The sequence below is a fragment of the Camelus dromedarius genome, chromosome 9 (genome assembly GCF_036321535.1).
Source record: "Camelus dromedarius isolate mCamDro1 chromosome 9, mCamDro1.pat, whole genome shotgun sequence".
Classification (NCBI taxonomy): domain Eukaryota; kingdom Metazoa; phylum Chordata; class Mammalia; order Artiodactyla; family Camelidae; genus Camelus; species Camelus dromedarius.
The window spans coordinates 33,395,257-33,415,911 of NC_087444.1; the positions used below are offsets into that span (position 1 = coordinate 33,395,257).

General features: G+C 38.3%; 1 protein-coding gene across 1 annotated transcript in view; it reads right to left on the reverse strand.

Annotated features, from left to right (window-relative positions):
- Positions 1–19,915, reverse strand: part of PMFBP1 (polyamine modulated factor 1 binding protein 1) — a 172,282-nt gene extending 152,367 nt beyond the window's left edge. The window contains exon 1 of the mRNA XM_031458165.2: positions 19,867–19,915. The gene's annotated coding sequence lies outside the window, so the exon portion shown is untranslated. The remainder of the gene's footprint in view (positions 1–19,866) is intronic.
- Between the last annotated feature and the right edge of the window lie 740 nt (positions 19,916–20,655).

Below are 20,655 nucleotides of genomic sequence, written 5' to 3' on the forward strand. Positions count from 1 at the left end.
GAAAACGGAAGGATTAACAACAGATTTAACAGCAAATGGCCTTTGTGAATGATCCCAATTAATAAATCAAAAATAAACATAATTATTATACCCAGTAAGTCGGGAGATTTGATTTCTACTACGCAGCTGTGGGCTTGGTAAATTCACTTAAACAGGAAGAGTTGGCTGTGGGCTTGGTAAAGTCACTTAAACAGGGAGAGTTGGCTGAGACATTAGTAAATAGGGAATGTGGACTAGACCACTTCTAATGCTCTTTCCAATTGCATTTCTCCTTAAAGTGTCTTAATTGCAACACTCTTTACCAGAGTGTGTGATCAAGTTTTTTCTGTAGCATCATGCCTGAGTCTTTAGCTTCCCAAATCTGGGAAGATCTCAGAGAGTCAGTTCCCCTGCTCTGTCTTTTCCTCTTTGCCTTAAAATACACAAAAGTCTTCCTGATACCCAAAAAACATTCTCTTGAGCCTCTAGTCCTTCTAACTATCCTCCCATTTCTCTCTTCCCTTTATCTGCCAAGTATCTTAAATATGGGGCTTATACCTGCTTCTCCCTTGATTTACAGCGATGAACACTTCTGTCTGTCTCTTACAAAGGTGAAATTCACATCACATTAAATTAACCATTTAAAATGTACAATTTAGCAGAGTTTAGTGTATTCACAATGTTGTCCATCTATCAGTTCTGTCTAGTTCTAAAATATTTTCACCACCCTCAAAGCAGACCTTGTACCCATTAAGCAGTCACTCCCCATTCACTCCTCTCTTCAGCCTCTGGCAACCATTTTCTGACTTTATGTCTCTACAGACTTAGCTATACTGGGTATTTTATGTAAATGGAATGTGACCTATGTAACCTTTGGTGTCTAGTTTCTTTTACTCAGCATAATTTTTTTGAGGTTAACCCATATTCTATCATATATCAGTGCTTCATTTATTTTTTATGGCTGAATAATATTCCATTGCATGGCTATAGCACATTTTGCTTATCCATTGATCAATTGGTGGACATTTGGGTTGTCTCCACCTTTTGGCTACTATGACTAATTCTGCTATGAACATTCGTGTACACATACATGTGTGAATATCTGTTTTTCATTTGTTTTGTATATACACCTAGGATTGGGATTGCTGGGTCATATAGATAATTCTGTATCTAGCTTTTTGAGGAAATTTTTTTGCCTCTTTTTGAAGTTTTCTTAGGTTCCTGGGCAGACATTCATTACAGGCTCATTCTTTCATTAAAGGTTTATTAAGTGCCTGTTAAGAAAGAAGCCCTTTGCTCAGACGCTGGAAGATCTGAAAGTAAGACAGTTTATTCCTTGAAGGGCCTCACGGTCTGGCACAAAGACGCAGGGGGGAAATGAACAAAATGTAAACTTGATTGTGTGTTTCCAATAATGAAAACCCTCCAGAAACTTATCATTGCAACCAGAAGAAAACCCAAATCCTGTACTAGAGGCTTCACAACTCTGCCTACACTTATGATTACATGTAATCTTCAGGTGGGAAAAATTCTGTATGCCTTTAGTGAATATTTGTGAAATCAATCAATCAATCAATCAATCGATCGATCAATCTCTCTATATATTACTCTTTTCTCCCCTTGGCCTCCAGGCTACAGCCTTTGTTCTGTACCTTGAATACACCAACTCATTCCCATCTCAGGGCCTTTGCACTTGCTGCTCCTTCTGCTTGAAATGCTCATTCACCAACTCTCTGCATGGCTGCCTCCTTATCATTCAGGTCCTCTGGACCACCCTAGCTAACAGAGACCCACACAACTGCAGTCACTTTCACATTATTCCATCTTACTGCTTCACTGACCTTATCCATTCCTATAATTATCTTGTTTACATGCTTTTTTTCTTATATCCTCTCTTAAAATTTAGCTCCTGTTTATGTTAGTTGCTGTTATATCACCTATACTTGGCATTTGTTAGGTTATTGATAAATATTTGATGACTGATAAATAATTGCACCGCAGTTGTGTCAAATGATGAAATTATGGTAGTATAAGGCACAGTTCTGTACTCTGGAGGCTAGAATTCCTAGATAAAGGTCCAGTGGGTTCTGTTTTTGGTGAGGGCTCTCCTCCTGGCTAACAGATGGCTGCCTTCTCACAATACCCTCACACAGCCTTTCCTCAGTGTGTGTGGAGAGAGAGAATAAACTCAAATAAGCTCTCTCTGTGTGCCCTTCTAGAAGGGCAAATCCCATCATGAGGACCCCACCCTCATGACCTCATCTAAACCTAATTACCTCCCAAAGATCTCATTTCCAAATACCATCACTTTGGGGGTTAGAACCTCAATATATAAATTTTGGGGGGGGGGGTGGTTCATAAATAGTCAATCCATATACCAACTGATAGAAAGTTCCTCTGTTCACATATGGGAATATTTTTAGCCTATAAATATTCTCAATGTAAAAGAAAAGCCTTGTCTATGTTTTTAATGTCATTCTTCAGAGTTTGGTGAAAATCATGGATTTACCAAAGAGGAGATCACACAACACATAAAAATGTGGCAAAAATACAAAATATACCCCCCTCTTAAATAATGACAAAAGTAGGAATCATCTGTCTATGCATCCACTAAATAGTCATTCAGTGCCTACTATGTGTACTGCACATTTTGCAGATTTAAAGGTGAAAGTTTTAGGGTTCCAGACTTGGGCAGTTTATTAGGAGAGATAAGAGATACATAAAAGACTGATAAAGAAAAAGTAAAATATTCACCCTATAGAGAGATACAAAGTGCTATGGAAGTTTAGTGTTAGGAAAGAGAACTCCCTGAAAGAGGTGAGAATTGGTACATCCCTTAGGTTAGCAGGAGGATCTCTATAGAAACCAAATGTGAACTCTTGAAGGGAGCCACATGAATACATTTTCTCATCTGCTTTGGACTGCCTTCCTTCTATCAGAACTCACTTCATGCTGAAAATAGATAGCTGATCAACTTAGTTATGAATCTGGGGCAAAATTTTAATTCTGCTCTTGCTGGTGAAGAAAAACTAATAATTGCCTGGAGGAAATGTTTCATTTTTACCCAGGGTATTAATATTTTGGGGGCAATGTAATATTATTTAGGAATCTGAAAGAGTAATTAACTCACAGTTTGTGTTAATACACTTGTAAAACATAAAATCCTTGGTTACATTGTCATCAGATCCATCATTAGTACCCTTATCTATTGAAGACATTGATACTTCAGATTTCAATGAACTGCTGGAGTTATGAAGGCCAATAAATTGTTGGACACTTTAAAGAGAGCTAATGAAAGTTTATGCCTATGTAGATGACAAAATCTCTTCTAAATTTTCATTCATCTCTGTCATGTACACCAATGCCACTTCAACCAGCCTACCACTAACATTTGCAGAACCTCGGATGCGAGCTTAAGTGAAGTCTACATACCACATATCTAAGTATTTAAAAATTATACATCAAATGGTTGCATGAAAATGTTCTATCTTCCTACTTTTATATTTGTATATATATGTGCATATATCTTCATAACACCCTGGAAGGCCAGGTCCTACTTGGGAATCCTCAGACTTTAGATCACAGCTGTGTGAGGAGTTAGTTCACAGCCTCCAGACTCCAACACACTTCCCTTCTCTCTTTACCCTGGTTTTTCTCCTTGCTATGAATGATTTCATGCACATGTGTCTGAACACTCTGCCTGCACATCCAACATTCATTCTCCACTCCCGCAAACAGTCACCCCTTTACTACTCCTTGGACCGAGTGCTGCAGACCAAGAGGATGGCCCTTGGGAATAGTTTTGTACAGGTCTTGGAAGCACACTTGAAATTCTAGAGTCCTGGATAGTGGAGTGTGCTCTAGACATGGAGAAGGGGTGAGTACCCTCCCTTCATTCCATCCTCAAGCAGTGGAAAAGGATGAGATGTAACCAGAGAAGGGCCAGAGCAGAGCTCTCCAATAGGGGACTGAGAAGTGGGCTCCTCTTGCTGTACCTCAGGACTCTCTTCTCTGCTGCTTGTCTGCAGTGAAAAATTGCCTCAGTTTCCTGATCTATATAAGGGGTTGTAAAGCTGCTGCTATTGCTAGTACATACTGTTGTTGAAAGGTCTAAATAAATTTAACAATGTATGTGATAGTGCTCTGTAAAGGTGCAATATACTAGAAATGTGTTGTTATTATGTTGGGTTTTTGTTGTCGTTAGTTTTAGATTGTACCATGTACTAAAAGGGCAAAGCAGCTGCCTGCTGTGCGCATGCGTGCATGCTCTTATTAACATATAACCAAAAAAGCAAATACAGAGAGCTGATGACAAAGGAGGCGAAGGTTATTAAATATCCTTTAGGTTTTATTTTTCCTAAACTGGCTGCCTGATTCCTCCAGGTCCAGATTGATTTCTTTAAGACCCTGAATTTGTGAACATGTGCTAATTTGCATGGCTGATCTAGGCCCCCAGATTGATGCTGGGTAAGGGACATTACTCTTCAGCTGTAAGGCAGGGTAACTCCTGCATTAAGCAGGAAGAAGACTGATATCTCATTGGTTCAGCAGCAAAGAATATGCAGTGTACCTTTGTGGCAAAAGCAGGTGACTGAATGAGTGGGGGGTGTGGGGGAATGAATTACACCGTGAGCTTCTGCATCCATAAAAATGAGGCCGCTCTAGGGTCAGGCGGGTGGGTGATGTGTCACGGAGGCAGGTTAAACTGATTCAACCCTCCAGCTCACTGATTTGAAGCTGACAAAAGGGGCTATGCTGTGGCTCTAAGCTCAGAATGATCATACCATTGTCTCTGGCCATTTTGAACCAGGAAAGTCTCTGGATTTTTCTTTCTTAGCATTGTATTTCCTTTCTTTCTTTTTAAAAACACCATTTCATTCTTATTTACACAGAAGTCCAAATCAAAATAAAATCTAATAAAATCCAAATTTTGTTTTCAGGGGTAAGGATTTTGGTATGTTTGGGGCAAAACCCCCGTATCTTTATCCCCTTTTAGCATCTTGCTAAATAGAACAAATTGTGCTATTTCTTTTTCTTTTTCTTTCTTTTTTTTTTTTTTTTTTGCTTTTCAAAAGCAATTACTTCCCTGTCATTTCTAGACATTCAGGCAGAAGAGTCTGCCTTGATTACCCATCCTTCCACTCCCCTCCCCCTTTCAAGTCCTCTGGCTTCTGCATTGCTAGGGAAGGATTCAATTAAATGAAGTGTCAATGGAGCTACAATGGTTTCAGGTCAGAGACGTCAGTAAAAAGCTGTGGAGCTGTGCTGCCCCCGTGTATGTAAATGTATATATTTATACCAGGGAATGTCAACTTTCAGGACTCTCCTCCTGTGCTCTTCCCTGATCAAAGATGATTGCTGAGGCAATTACTGCAAAGGAAAAGAAAATCAGGGCCTCCCATTCATCCTAGTGCTGTTGGAGTTTAATTGCTTGGAATAATGGAGCAGGAATCCCTTTCGTTTGCACACGACCACACTTAGACACACACAAACTTTCACGCATGGCTGTGCTAGGGCACAAACACACACAATGGCAATGCAGGAAAACATCTGTGCACTCCTTAGTCCTGATGTCTGTGCACGTACACAGAGCTGCCTGTGACACACACACACACACACACACACACACACCACTGCACTCTCTGGCTAATTCAATAAAAGCAATGCATAGCATCTTGCTCACATTAAAAACTGTTTTTATCTTCCTTTAGAGACTTAACGATTTTTATTTCTTTCCTTAAAGAGATAGCTAAAGTTGTAAAAAAAAAAAAAAGAGGATGCAGAGAGAAGTCACAACAACAAAGTACGCAAATTCTTCCAACTGCTTTTGTCATTTAATTCTTCTGTACACACAGTCACAGAAGTCCTCGGTCTCTGCACAAACACTTCACATGTTAAAATCCCACTTAAGCCCTTTTTGCTTTGTTGTAGGCGGTTACAAGGACAAGTTGAGTATTCTGTGCTATTCACTCAGTTCTAGGCTATTCTGTTTTTGTTCTCACATGACATGAAGAGGGATTCTAACTTACATCAACAAATGTAAAGAGTGAATTCTAGCTCTCTCTCTAATTAGTTCTGCTATGTCCAGGCACTGGGAGTATGTGTGGCTTCAGGCTGGGGTGAGTCCCTGGTCACGCTTAGAACACAGTCTCTAAAGCATCCACATGGCAGATTTAGGTTTTCATTTCAGGCTCCCAAGGGCTGCCAGATTTTAAATATTATTATTTGGCTTAATTGGTTCCTCCTTTGATGGTAAGAGAGTAAAGAAATGGAAAAAATACACTCACAAACCCTGTCATCAACACAAAGGCACACCACAGACACTTGGCTTTGTGTTACAATCACTACAAGTTTTTCTTTTGCTTTTTGTGGATTAAATAGTTAAGGCTGTGTGCATGAAGCACACATTCATCCTTTCTTGGACAGTTAAGAATAAATACAGCCTTTTAGAAAAAGAAATTAAGTTTTTTCCATTATTGTGATTGTTGAAAAAAATTTTTTTGTTGAAAATTTCAGAAAATGGTGGAGGTAGGTAAACCAAGTACAAACCAAAAAAAGATCCCAAAGCACCTTATTTTAGAGATTTGGAGATAAACGTGGCTACGTGGATGGCTATGCCAAAATGTTACAAATGAATCCCTGATGATGTCTCTGATGCTTTTGTTTGTTTATTTTGCTTGTTCTGGTTCCTAACTGGACTCTGGGTTTGGATTTTATACTTACAACTCCTTTCTTTCTTGGCCCTCACTGTCTCTTTACAAACATGTGTAACTCCAGCTTCAGTCTCCCAGCTGCACTGCTGCTGCTGAGCTTAGACTCTGCCCTGTCCTGAATGTTCAGTCCAATAGGGGAGGCAGAAACATAAATGGATAATTATAACACAGGAGAAAGACCACGATAGAGGTGATGGAAGAGAACCCAAGACAGGCACAAAATCTATGTGGGAGGGAGAAAACGACATGGGTCCCCTTCTGGAGGAGGTGATTCTTGGGCCAGAATTAACTGGCAGGCTATCAGTTACAATGACCAAAGCAGCCAAAATTACCTTGCATTTGACATTAATTTTTCAAGAGATTTGATCTTTCTAACTCTCATTTGATGGGAAGTCCAATGCCCTCCTAGATTTTTGTAACTTCCTGGGTTCAAGCCGCTTGAAGTCCAGCTCCTACTGTACATTTGGTGTTGCTGGCATCGAACCTCCTTTGGCCTGTCCCTTCTCCCTGGTCTGTCTCAATCTAGGTATTTGGTACTACACAAGTACTTGGTGCTTGGTTTGTATGAACCACCCACACAGGGTGTTTGTGTGAACACCCTGAATTTTGGAGGGCTAGGCATTTTACATGACCATATTCCTGGCCCTTTCTCGATTTTCCAAAACTCTCTCCCTTTCTTGTCTGCAGTCCCTTCCCTCAGATGCATTCTCTATCAGTTCAGCTGTGCTCACCTCATTATGGAAAACAACAGATTTCTCTACCTCCTCCACTGATCCAGCCTGATTCCACGTACCCATCGTGCATATCCATTGTCCTTTAGAAATGCACTTACATATATGTACACACATACACACAAACACACTCCTAGCAGAGGCTTTGAGATTTTAGTATTGGCCTTCTTCCTCTTCTACTTGTCTCTGAGGAGACTGATTTCCTCAATCAAGGATTATGGAATCTCTTCACATCATCTCCTCAACAAGGTAAAGTCATTCCACAAATAGTTATGACATACCAAATATGTGCTTGCCTCTGTTTTATAGGCACTGGGGACACAGTAGGAAATAAGCAAAGAGAATCCTTGACCCCACAGGGTCAGCATTAAGTTTCTAATACGATTTCCTCATTTTTCTAGGAGTAAAATGTCTTTAATAGACGTTTGCTGAATGAGTGTTCTCATTCAACTTTCTTCTGCTGCCTTATCTCTCCTTACTCCATTCCACTCTCCCTGTGCTCCAGGCTAGTGTCAACTCCCCCATCATCACTTGTCTATTCCTGTTGCTAGAACTTTGAGAAGCGTATTTTTTTTCAAATTCCATTTGAGAGGGTTATTTTTAAAAATCACATTTTTTGTGCTCTTTTCATGAGATTTGCAAAGTGCCTTGCATTCATTCTTTCATTTAATCCTCACAAAAACTCAATGAGGTAAATAGTATCATTTTTGTTTTATAGATGAATAAACAGGAACTTAAAACAGTTAACACTTTCTTGCCCATAGCTAGTCCTTACCTATTAAAATGCTATTCACCCTTTTAGTCCCAAAATCATATAATATCCACCAACTGTGAAATTCCACATCACTGTGTTTTAGTTAGAACCTAATTCACTATTTGTATTAAAGATTTTTTTTTGACTGTTAAATTGTAAGCTCCTTAAAGTAATGGGTGGTACAGCTCACCTTTGTATACATTCAGTTGCTTGCATAAGGAGGCATCAGTAAATATCTTCGAAGTAATTTAAATTAAATAATCATAGCAAACAGCTTATCTCAAAAAGGAGCTAAAGGTCACATGAATTATCTGTATCTACTAGAAAGTTCAGAATACTGTCCTAGATAGAGCCAGGATTTTGAAAGAATTCTGAATATTACATAATAATAACTGTAAGATGTAAATCACCATGGCCCCAAGCTAACTGAGGCTAATCTGCACTATAGTAGGAATAAAATAATATTACAGAAGTTACGATACTGAAAACAAGAATTAAGCCAATTTAAGAATCACTAAATAATGGGAGAGATGATAGCTGCTATTGTAAACAACTTATGTTTTCAGTACAGATAAATTTTGTACAACTGCCTAGATCATAATAGATTGTAGCCAGAAAAGACCCTGTTCCAAGTGCTCAAGGTCTACAGCTAATGGAGCTGAAGAAGACAGTGGTTGTCTGTGCATGTGTCCAATTTTCTTCTCAATGTCCCCTGACAGTGAAGTTGTGACGCAATGTTTTCTCAAGGAAGGGTCACCAAGAACTGGCATAGAATTCCACTATAGGTATGGGCTAGAAGGAATAATAGAAGTCTGGTTTGTTTTTTTTTTTGGAGAAATAGCTAACATCTGTTTCTCCTTCATGCACATAATCAATAATTATTTTATATAACTATAGATATACACATAGAAATAGATAAATACCAATGGCTAATATTGGTGAAGATTTGAAGAAACAAAGTATAACAAGAAAAGATAGAGCTGACTACTGGAATAGAAGTGTGTTAGAAGGAAGTTGTAGAATATGGATAGTAGGACTCAATAAAGAGAATGTAGTTCATTTTTACTGAAGCTATTACTCATTTTTAAAAAACGGCTTTGCCTCATTGGTTTTCACTGGTCACTGAGTCACCTATTTTCTGGCTGGTGCTTTGATTTCTTTTTAAAAAAATTCTTTATTCATATGCTTTGAACCTCTGTAATTTTGTGTTATGTGTTGCACTAATCAAATGCCAGATTGAGCAATGTTTTCATTATAATGATGTAGTTAAAACAGTCTCGTAAGAAGGATATAATTTGTATACAGTCAGGAAACATTTCTCAACCATATAGATGATGACCTCTATGAGTGTTACTCCAGGCTTCCTAGCAATAGTTTTTATGTTATATTAACCTCAGTGCGCTGGATATTTTCCATTTGTCCCTCCAGATCTACTCTGCATCCTTCTTCACTCTGCTCCATGCTAAGAAGGCTGACCTCTGTGGACTGACTGCATCAGCTGGCCCCTTGCTCTGGTTTCCAATTGGTTCACTTATGGGATCAGTGGGAGGGAGGAGATCTGCTCCTTCTCTGTAGATCACTTGAGGGCAGCTATGGTCTTTGATTCACATCACAACTACTCCCAAGATGTCCTCTCTATACAACCCTCTCCTTCCTTACCTTCAAGGCACTAGGGTGGTAACAGCTCTCACATTCTGTTACTGGCTCCAGGATACTGCAATATCCCTTGCTATTTCCTACATTCCTGCCTAAACCTTTATAAGCAATTGTTTTACTATGCCCTACTTGAATTCTCACTCTATGTATGATAGCTGTTTCTTGCTGGGACCCTGACTGATATACTAAGGTATTAGCTAAACTTAATTCTTACTACTTTCTACCTGATTCCTCTGTTCTAATCACAACAGCCAAATTGGTTGTATACCTAACCCAACTCACATCACTCTTTCTGGAATGCCTTCGTATTTCTCTCTTCCAATTCAGGTTTATCAGTATCTTAAGAGACAATTCAGGAGTCACTTCTCCTTCCCCCATTACTAATTCCAAAACAAAATTATGAATCTCTTCATATGTTACTCTGGGTACTCCATTCCATCATCACTAGACACTTATACCTTTAGCTGCTTTATTTACAGGTTAGTGTTTGTATCTGTTCTCTTCAATGAGAGTATAAACTCAGAGAAGGTCAAAGACTCTGTCTTTCACTTTTAGATTCATTATTTAATTCAATAAAGAGTTTCTGTACCAACTATGCACCAGTCACTGTTCTTGGCTTCAGGGATAGAGCAGTGAATACAATAGACAAAAAATCCTTGCCCCCTTGAAGCTTACACTCTAAAGGAGGTAACCAGATATAACGTTAAATAAATTAAACATTTAGAACATTAGACAGTGACAAGGGCTAAGGAGAAGAAATAAATCAAGGAAGAGTGGAAAACTTTGGGGGCAAGTGTTGAGATTTAGGTAGGGTGGTTAGAGAATATGTCACTGAGAAGATGACTAAATGGAGGACAGCCATGTCGATAGTCAGAGGAAGAGCATTCCTCTGGAAACAGCAAGTGCAAAGATGCAGGACTGTTCTATTCTTTGAACAGAAGGAGGTCAGGTGACCGGAGTGGGAGAACAACATAGAGAATAGCAGAAGATGAGGTCAGAGATGCATCAAGTCCTAGTGGTATTCACATACTAGTTGCTCAACAAATTCAAAGCCTTTTAGGATTGGCAGGAAAAATGTTTTGAAAAACTAATCAGGATGAGAAAAATCAGTGTGTAAAAAAAAAAAATCCCAGAAGATATCACAATCAGAGATCTCTTCTATTTCTCTTTTAAGGCTCATCTACTTCAAGCTCTTGTCCATCCCACTGTCTCCTTTCCCTACCAGTGTTAGAAGTGAAAGCACATCGCAGTGCTGATTACCAGCAGATCCTTCACGATTTTTTTTTTTGGAGGGGATAGCACTTTCAATCAAAACAGAATACTCAGAAGAAAAATACCATCAACTCAACAGAAAATTAGGCAAAGTGCATGGCCAGACAGTTCACACACACACAAAATTACTAGCTAAAAGAACAGCAAATACAAAGCCCAAAGATGGAGCGTGCTTGGCATATTTAAGAAACAGCAAGGAGGCTGGTGTGGCTGAAGTGCAGTGAGTAAGGGGAAGAGCAGTAGAAAATGAGTTCAGAGAGGTAGCCAGGGGCTATATCATGTAGGGCCATGTAGAGCCATGCAGGCCATGTAAGGACTTAATATTTTATTCCAAGAGTGATGAGGAATCATTGGAGGATTTTGAGCAGAGAACGACATTATTTGATCTACATTATAAAAGGCCAAGTCTGGCTACTGTGTGGGGAAAAGAGGATAGGGGAGGCAAAAGTAGAAACAGATGCCAGTAAGAAGGTATTACAGTATCCAGGTAAGAAATGATGGTGGCTTGAACTAGGATGGTAGCAGTGAAGGTGGTAGGAAGAATCAGAATCAGTATACATTTTGTTGGTGAATCAGGGTTTGCTGATAAATTAGATGTGAGTATGAAAGAAAGGGAGGAGTTAGGGTTTGACTCCAAGATTTTTGGTCCCAGCCATTGGGTGGTGCCGTTTACTAAGATAGGGAGTATATATTACACTTATAATTTGGCAACAATCTGTGTGATACTTTGAGTAAGTGGTTCTCAACTGAGGGTGATTTTGACCCCCAAGGGACATTTGACAATGTCTAGAGGCACAGAAGCTATCGGAGACTACTAGGGTCTTGTCAAAACACTTAGAGACCAGCTTGAAGAGATGTTGTCCCATAGGCAGAAATGGTATATTCTGAGTTTCAAAAATTGTAAGAAGTGCAATGAAATGAAATCTATGAAATACGTTTAAATTCATGAATCAATAATTATATATATTGAAAAATTAATTGGTCATTTGGGGGATAGTATAGGGCTAATTCGCTATCTTGACGACAAAGTAAATGAACAGAAAGTATCAAGCATTTATTATACCCTTTTCCTATGAATTGTTCCATTAGATAGCCAAATATAGATGAGGTGAAACATCTCTTTATAAAATTGTTCTAGATAATATATGAAAACAAAATAGATATAGAATATCACCTGTTTGCAATGTTCAATGGATTAATTGACCGAGACATTGAGCATTAATGGCTATTAACATTTGAAAATAAAAACAAAAGCAAAAAAGCCAGCCATTATATGTCTACTGCTGGAAGAACACAATTATTGTCAAAGGATATGAACCTCCAGAGGTCACCCTCTGGATCCAACTGCCAACTTGCAGAAAATACAAGAGACAGAGGAATACATTGAGCTGTACCATGAGTCTGAAATCAGCAAAATCTAGACTAAGAAGAAATTTTATGGGTCAAATAGCCTGAGTTCTTCAATAAATAAATTGTAAGGGAAGGGGAGGGATGGAGGAGGAAACTACAGAAACTTCAATGACATACCAAGGTTAAAAAAAAAGGAACAGACTAAACTATAGTGTCTAGAGACATACCCTTGGGTGATAAAAACATAAAGAAATGTAAATGTATAATACTACAGTCAGGAGGAAGGAAGCTACAGTTGTAACTGTACATGGAGGGACATCTGGAAGCCTGGAGAAGTACTATTTCCTGATTAAGGTGGTGATTTTAAGGGTGCTTGCCTTATAATATACATATTTATCCTATATAGTTTTCTATATTTGTATAATAAAAAGGTACACAAAGCTAATAGTTATAGAATATATACACAAATATACGTAAGAAAGTAGGTAGATAGAAAAAGGAACGGATAGGTAGGTAGATTAAAAAAATTCCCACAGTCTCAGAGATAAGTAGGGTGTTTTTTTTTTTTTTTTTTTGAACATTTAAAAATAGCAGGAGTTGGATAATCTACTGAAGAATAGCTTTCTGAGCTTGGTGGGATCTTTTCTCTTTTCTCTGTCTAAATCAAGTATTTGTTAGCAGGACTTTTTGCTCCATGGTCAAAGCCTGAGATCTACTCTCTGAACAAAGTTACTTGTTTGCTCAGGGATGGTTCCTTGGAGGGCACTGGGTATTAAGAAAGAAGAGCAGAGACTGAGCCCCTCTGTGTTACTAAGCCAGATGTGGAAACAAAAAAGGACAGTTTCACTCAGGAACGGTGCCTGCAAAAGCTCCTTACCTCCAGAAAAAAGGCTCCCTACCTTTTACAATCGCTGGAATTTCCAACCAGCCTTCCTGCTTCCTACCTGCCAGTCAAAACCTACTCAGTCATTTACATGAAACTGGAAATCTGCCTTTTTTTTTTTCTCTGTTGGTGAGGCCTACTGGGCAAATGGATATATCAACCACAGAAGAAACCCTGATTCTGATTCATAATGATGCATGGACAATAAGGGAACAGTAGCCACTTGAAGAAATCAACAAAATGAAGGAGAAAGTCCCAAATATCTAAACAGAACAACTTATCTCAGGGAAAAGAGAGCTATTTGAGAAAACAGAAAAGACCTTTAGGTACATTCTAATTCATACCTTTAGGTAGGTCTGAAAAGCTATTATATTATCCTCAGATAGATCTGAGAAGCCACTGTATTTATTAAAAAAAGACAATCTATCATAAGAAAGAAAAAAAAAAAGAAAAAATTATTTGAAGTTAAAAATATAATTTCAAAAATAAAGAACTCAATAGTTGACTAATGAAACAGACATAGCTGAATACTACATTGTCGAACTGGAAGACAAAGTCAAGGAAATCTCCTAGAATATAGAACAAAAAGACAGAAAATGTGAAATAAAAGTTAAAATACATAAAGGACAGAGCCAGGAGCTCTACCATATGTTTAACAGAAATTCCAGAAGGAGAAAGTAAATATGATGACAAGAAGTAAACAATCTTAAAAATGATGGACTATAATGAAAATTTCCCTGACCCAAAAAAGACCACTGAATACTAAAGAGACCAACGGAAAAATGGCTCACATCTAGACATATCCTTGTAAAATTTCAGAACTTGAAAAGTTAAGAGAAAGCTCTAACAGCTTTTGGGGAAGGAGGAAAGGTTATCTATCACAGAATGAAAAGCAGACTGACATCAAATAAATCCGCAGCAATATTGGTTGTTAGCAGACTTTGAAGCAATGCCTTCAAAGTTCTTAGAGAAAAGAAATCTGTACTTAGCCAAACTATCAACTAACTATGAGTGTTAAATTAAATTTTTGGACATGTAAGCACTCAGAAAGTTTACCACCCACACATCCTATATTTAAAAACTACTTAAGTAGACTAGTTTGGATAAATGACAATAAAGGAACACAAAGAGGAGGATTATACACAAAACAAACAAACAAAAAAACAAAAAATCTAACAACAAAAACTGGTAACCAAGTATGACAGTGCGAAATAAAGGACCACAGAAAGGTGTTTGAAGAGAACAAAGTAGAGATCTTGGTGCTTGAGATATTCTTCTTCAAATAATAAACTTTCAGTGATCTGGGATTACACTGCTTTCTCTACTGATTCAGTCATTCTGTCTGGTACTATGGTGACTGTACAGTCAATGTAAAAACAGTATTTTATTGAGTCTTTAGAATCACCTTAGGCACAATGCATGTAAGACTTGATAATAGTTAAAAGATTATAAATGTTATGAACACTGACAAAATAAAAATAACACAACTATCAAAAATTTGGTGGGACAATGGAGAGTGATGAAAGGAGGGGTAGATGCAATATTTTCATAACCTTTTTTTCTTTCATAGGGTAATAAATCAAGGGATAGGTTTTCAAAAATAATCATTTAAAATCATAAGGGCAAACACTAGAGGAATTTAAGATATATAGCTAAAGAAAATTGTGGGTAGGGAAGAAGGTGTATATATGAAGATGGAACATAGTGTGAGCGAAGAACCTCAGCCTGGAATCTATTAGGTATCACAGAGGGTTGAAACATTAAGACTGAAATACATGAATGTTGTTAATAGTTGCAATGGCTGATTGGACAAGTGTAGCTGCAAAGAGATTTGGAAAATGAGTGTGTGGTGTTTTGTATAAAACTCATTAAGGAAGAGAATGCTCCAGTTACCAGAAGGGAGTTTAGGTGTTGGGCAGTTAAAAAATAAAATAAATATGAAATAAAATACATTGTGCTTCTAGCATGCTTTTAAGGTCCTATTCAAATATTTACTCCTCACTAACCCACCAGGTAGAGGTAGAGTGAGTCTTTCCATGCCTCTGTTAACCACAGAAAAGAGTGAGAACCAATAGCAAATAAGTACCTGCCCTGTGCCTTTATTAGGCATGTCATTTGCATTATATCATTTAATATTCCTAATCACTTCATCCTCATTTTATGGGTAAGAAAACCAAAGCTCCAACAAATTAAGAAATTTGCTCATGGTTATTTAGTTGGAGGCAGTGCAATCTACTAGAAACCAAGGCTGGATGTCTTTGAGGTTCCTGCTTCTCCCATATCTCCATGTAATATCTCCCTGTTAGTCTGTATTTCTGCACATGGTATTGATTATATACACTTTTGTACCATATGTTTTATCTCCCCAAATAAATTGCCAGCACCTTGGTAAAGGGTTACCTGACTTAAACAATTCTTGTATCTCTTATGGCACATATTGTGGTAATTTTTATATATTTACAGGCTTAATTGATATCTATTGTATGACTCTGAGACCTCTATCAATGAAAAGGAAAGTCATATTTTTGAGGTAAATTAGGTATAATAAAGGATCAGTGCACTGAAACTCTGCAATCTGTAAAGCACATCAAATGTCCTTCATAAACTTATGTTCTCATCTTTTCCTTCATTTTTCTAATTAAGTCATTTTCTCAAGATTACAAACAAGAAAAATAAATCAATATCCAATTATTTTTTCCTTGTATTAGTCTTTTCCTTTAGGTATATTATTTGTTAAAAACACATTTGAGGGCTAGCTTATGATACTTCCCACCATCTGTAACAATATTTCTAAGGAAAACTGGCTTAAATGGCTTAAAAATGGAATTTGGGATATCACATCTTTGTCAACAACAAGCTTCCATACGCACGCAGTCTGTATTTCATAGTGTCTAGCTCAATGCAAATGAGAGTGCTGGTTGAATCAAATGTAAAATAAGCAGTAAGTCTTTATAGACACATTCATTCTTAGCAAAAGTGCATATGAAATATGTCTATTCTTAAATCATTAATATGTTAGGCAAGATGTAAATGCGTCAGTGCTTTATTCTCCTTCACACAGTTGTCTACACAGCCCCTCCTGATCGAGGCAGCACACACTCAGTAACCACAGCACTCTGCCAGTGTAGATGGATTTCAGTCTGTGTTTTGTTTCACTACAGCAGCATCTTGTTTCAATAAAAGCCAGCTCTCAGGCTTCTTGTGGCTTTTATTCCAAGCTGAGGATGCATGCTTACAAGCTGCCTGTCTCTTTGCGTTTAGCTGGAAGTGTTCACAACCCCTCCCCCAACCACCCTCCCCACTGTTTCCGCTACTACTTTTATTCAATTCAACACTTCAGGGGACTGCAGATGAAATGCCTCTGAATCTAAATTGCCAGCAATGGAAATAACAACCTATTTTCTGACCTCCCCTTCCTCCACCCACACTTTTCGAATCTGAGTCTAGGAGCACACAGCTGCTCTATCTCTGTCTCTTAGGTTTAGTGGTAGAGTGGCTTTTCTGGACTAGGAAAAAAAAATTACAACCTCAAATGAAAATCCATTAGGAAAAATATTTGGTAAGAGAAAGAAAGAAGTAGGTATGAATAAGCTTCTAGGGTATATACAAATTCGGTGAAATACATGACGTAGAAGAAGTAATTAGAATTTACACACCACACGGCGAAGTTGTCACCTTGGGAGATTATATGCTAACTCCACCAGCACTAATCGCTGCTAAAGCATTTTTGAAATTTCTCTTACAGAATTGCTCTCAGTGTCAGCACACAAGATATATGAGAAAATAAGCCTCTTAACACCTCATTTTTAAAAATCTTGGACAGTATTACTCAGTTTAATCACTCACCATGTTACAAGACTTCTCTATGAATGGATTTCACCAATTTAAAAAATAGCAAATCCTCCCTCAAAGAAGAAAAATTTAACACTGATGAAATTTAAAAATATGATACAGGCTTTAATGAAAAACCTACTAGGTGCCAGTAAGCAGTAGCCATGGTAGGTAGTGGTATTCCCATTTTCGAGTTAAGAAAACTGGCTTATCAGAGAGATTAAGTAACTTGTCCAAGGCCACAGAGCCAATAAATGGATTAGGGGATTTATCCATTTATTCATTTTCCTCCTTAGCAAAAAAGGAAAAATGCCAGCTCTGTCTCCCGGGATTCTTAGGAGCACAATTACTCCCTTGGGGAAAGCTTCCAGGAGAACCCCAAGTTCTTCAGCTACCAAGGCTCCAGAAATAACTACTTGGCTTCCGTGGTACATGGCTTTACCACCAGAGTGATGCTAGAGACCCAGAAGTTCCTTTGCCAGAAACAAAGGTGGAAAGAGTAACAGATCAAACAGATGCAGCCTTCTCCTCCTGAGGGGCTCAACAATGGTGGCTCATACACAACCCCAGTTATATCCTCCCAAGGGGCCCTTTCTGGACATGCTCCCTCCTCTTCCCAGGTCACTAGAATGAATAGACTTCAAACTCCTGAGAAAGGGAGAGATCTTTTTATTCCTGAGCACAAGTAATAGATGTTTATCATGCACTAAAGGACATTTTCCTATGTGGGGTGGAGTGGGGTGGGTTGGGAATACATATACATAATGGTATTTTAAAGTCTTTGTCAAGCTAGGCTTAAATCAATATCATTTATAATTAATTTGTTAGGATTAAATTTTATTTCTATTTTTCTTAGCATAGATTTATGCTTTTGAATTTTTGTTTGCAAGGTCTTTTGAGGGGGAGGGTTTTTAATTGCTGTTTTTTCTTTTTTCCTTCTCTCGCCCCACCCTCCTTTCTGTCTAGTTGGTAATTGACTTCAGGCAACCCCTCAGCACCCCAAGTCCAAAACCAAGACTTAAATTTGGGGTTGAGGACCCCTATACCACAGGGGTATTAGGGTCATCACCATATAGTCACTGAACCAGTGAGAAGACTTACTTATTTTCCGGTACTGAGATTGTCTGGCTTCTCTTGAAGCCCCTGGCAAAAACTGGCAGCAGCTCTTCCTTCAGTTTGGGCTGTGAGGAGTCCCCACCTCAGTCCCTGGTTTCAGAAATCCAGTCTGTTTCCCACCCCCTTCCTCACAAAGAACAACTACTTCAGGGGCTAGCCTTCTAGTCATCATGGTTTCCATTCCCAGGACCCTTCCCCATCCATAAATTCAACCACTTCTCGCCACTCGCTAATTTGAGTTTCTGTTTCATTTTTTGGCCTCAAGGGTATTTATTTCATTTATGAATGCAACCATATCTCCTAATTTTTCTTTTTATATCTAATTAATTGTTATTTTTGGAGTATGGAGTGTGGGGCTCAGAAAAAGAATCTATAGAACCATCTTGACCAGAATTCTCCTCGCTGCATCTGCCTTCAGAGATTTCCTTCAGGCATCTCAAATTTAACATGTCTATGGCTAAATTCATTATCTTCTCTCACCAAAATCTGTTCTTCAATATTTATTTTATCTTGCTGAATGGTACAGCAGTTGACCTAGCCTCCAAAATTAGAAAATAAGCTTCATTCTCAATTCTTGTTCTCCCTCTCTCATTCCAAATCTGTCACCAAATTCTAGAGGCTCTATTTCAACAGGAACTCCTGAATGCATCCATCCTGTGTGACCTGACTTTAGTGAAAAATTCGTCATCTCTTTTGCCTGAGTGTCAGCTATACTCTCTGCCACTAATGTCTTTCAAATCAAGTCCATTTTCAACTGTTTCCAGATTCATTTTCCCAAACAAACAACCCTAAATCTCTTTAAAGACTTTGTAATACTATTACCTAGAGAATAAAGTTCAAAATTGTTAGCAGGAGTGACATTGGATGGGGAGGTCGAGGACAAAATGTATGATGCTGGGATCATGTACTGTGTGGCTGAAGTGTGGTGTTTAGAATGAATGAGAAATGAGATTTACATTTATGCTGTTCATATAGGTAATAGAGATAATTGCTGGCATGAACGAAGACGTGAATATATGGATAGATGAACGTGTCCAAGGATGGTGTGCTAGTTATTCTGGTTACTCTCAGAGCCATACTTTGCTCTTCTGTATCTCTGTGTCTGAGAAGGTGACCTCTTTTGATGGCATCATCTGGACTTACTTGTGCAATGGAGGCATCGGAAGGAGGTGGAAGGGCATGAGGAGATCCGAGTATTTATTCCTCCTACTCCTTTTTTGTTTGCCATTGTTCTGGCATTCTGGCAGGGATAAGTCATTGACGGCTAAAGCTCCCATCTAACAATGCTTCTATGCTCAGCGCTCAAGGGGCTCTGTTAAACTCACTTCCTCATTTTGTTCCTTGAGCCTCTGCGGTGGGTGGTAATGGCTTCAACTGTAACTAGTCTCAACATTCCTCCTTTCTTCCTTCAACCCTGTGCATACTTTTCTACCGAGTCCATTCATTACATTATTTTTAGATAAATCCCTGTTTCCTCCTATCCCCAATAAAGATTGTAAGTGTGAAATGTATTTAAGAAGTAAGCAAATGTGAGTTTAAGTTCATTTAAGAAAAAAATCCATAAAAAACATAATATCTTACCTTTTTAGGAGTAAATATTCTTTTTGATTTTAATGAGCATTCAGACATTACAGTCCAGGTGGAAGAATGTGGATTTATTCTTCTAAATTCAACTCTGAAAGAAGAATTAGTGGGTTTACCATTGAAATAATCTGGTATCTCTTACATTCTTGTATTTCTAATTGCTGGCTATAAAATTTGGGAAGCTATTTGAAAGTAGCCTATTCTAGAAGCAATGTAATTGGGACATTTTAATTGATCATATTTCAGCATTTTTAATCTAGAGAATGCCTATCCATGAATCATAATTAATAAATCCACAGTGCTGAGAAATGACACAACACACCAGCCTGCTGGGAAAGACACCAGTTTATGCTCATTTTTTCATCTAGATGTAGAGGTCTGTCTGACATATGCTCTTACTTCTCTGACCTCCTTTCCAAAGTCAGGAACACATTTTGTTTCTCTCATAGTGGTTAAAAATGACACACTGGGACGTGTCTACAGGCTGAAGTATGAGCCAATTTCTAGGAACTATAAACCGTCACCCCCCCCCCCCCAAAGGCACCAGAGAGCAGTACTTTCACAAATTCAAATTGTCTCTGTATACTGTCATTGAAAAATAATCTCTTGCATTCTGTGCAGCAACCAGGAAGCAATGTTGTGTGACTCTTCCCTATTCAGCCCCCATCCCTCATAATCCCCTTTCTGCCAACAACCTAAATTTCATTTACATGTAATGCTGAAAAAAAGCATGTAGTGAAGAGGTGATGTGGAGTAAGTGTTGGAATCATGTTCTTTGTTGGGAAA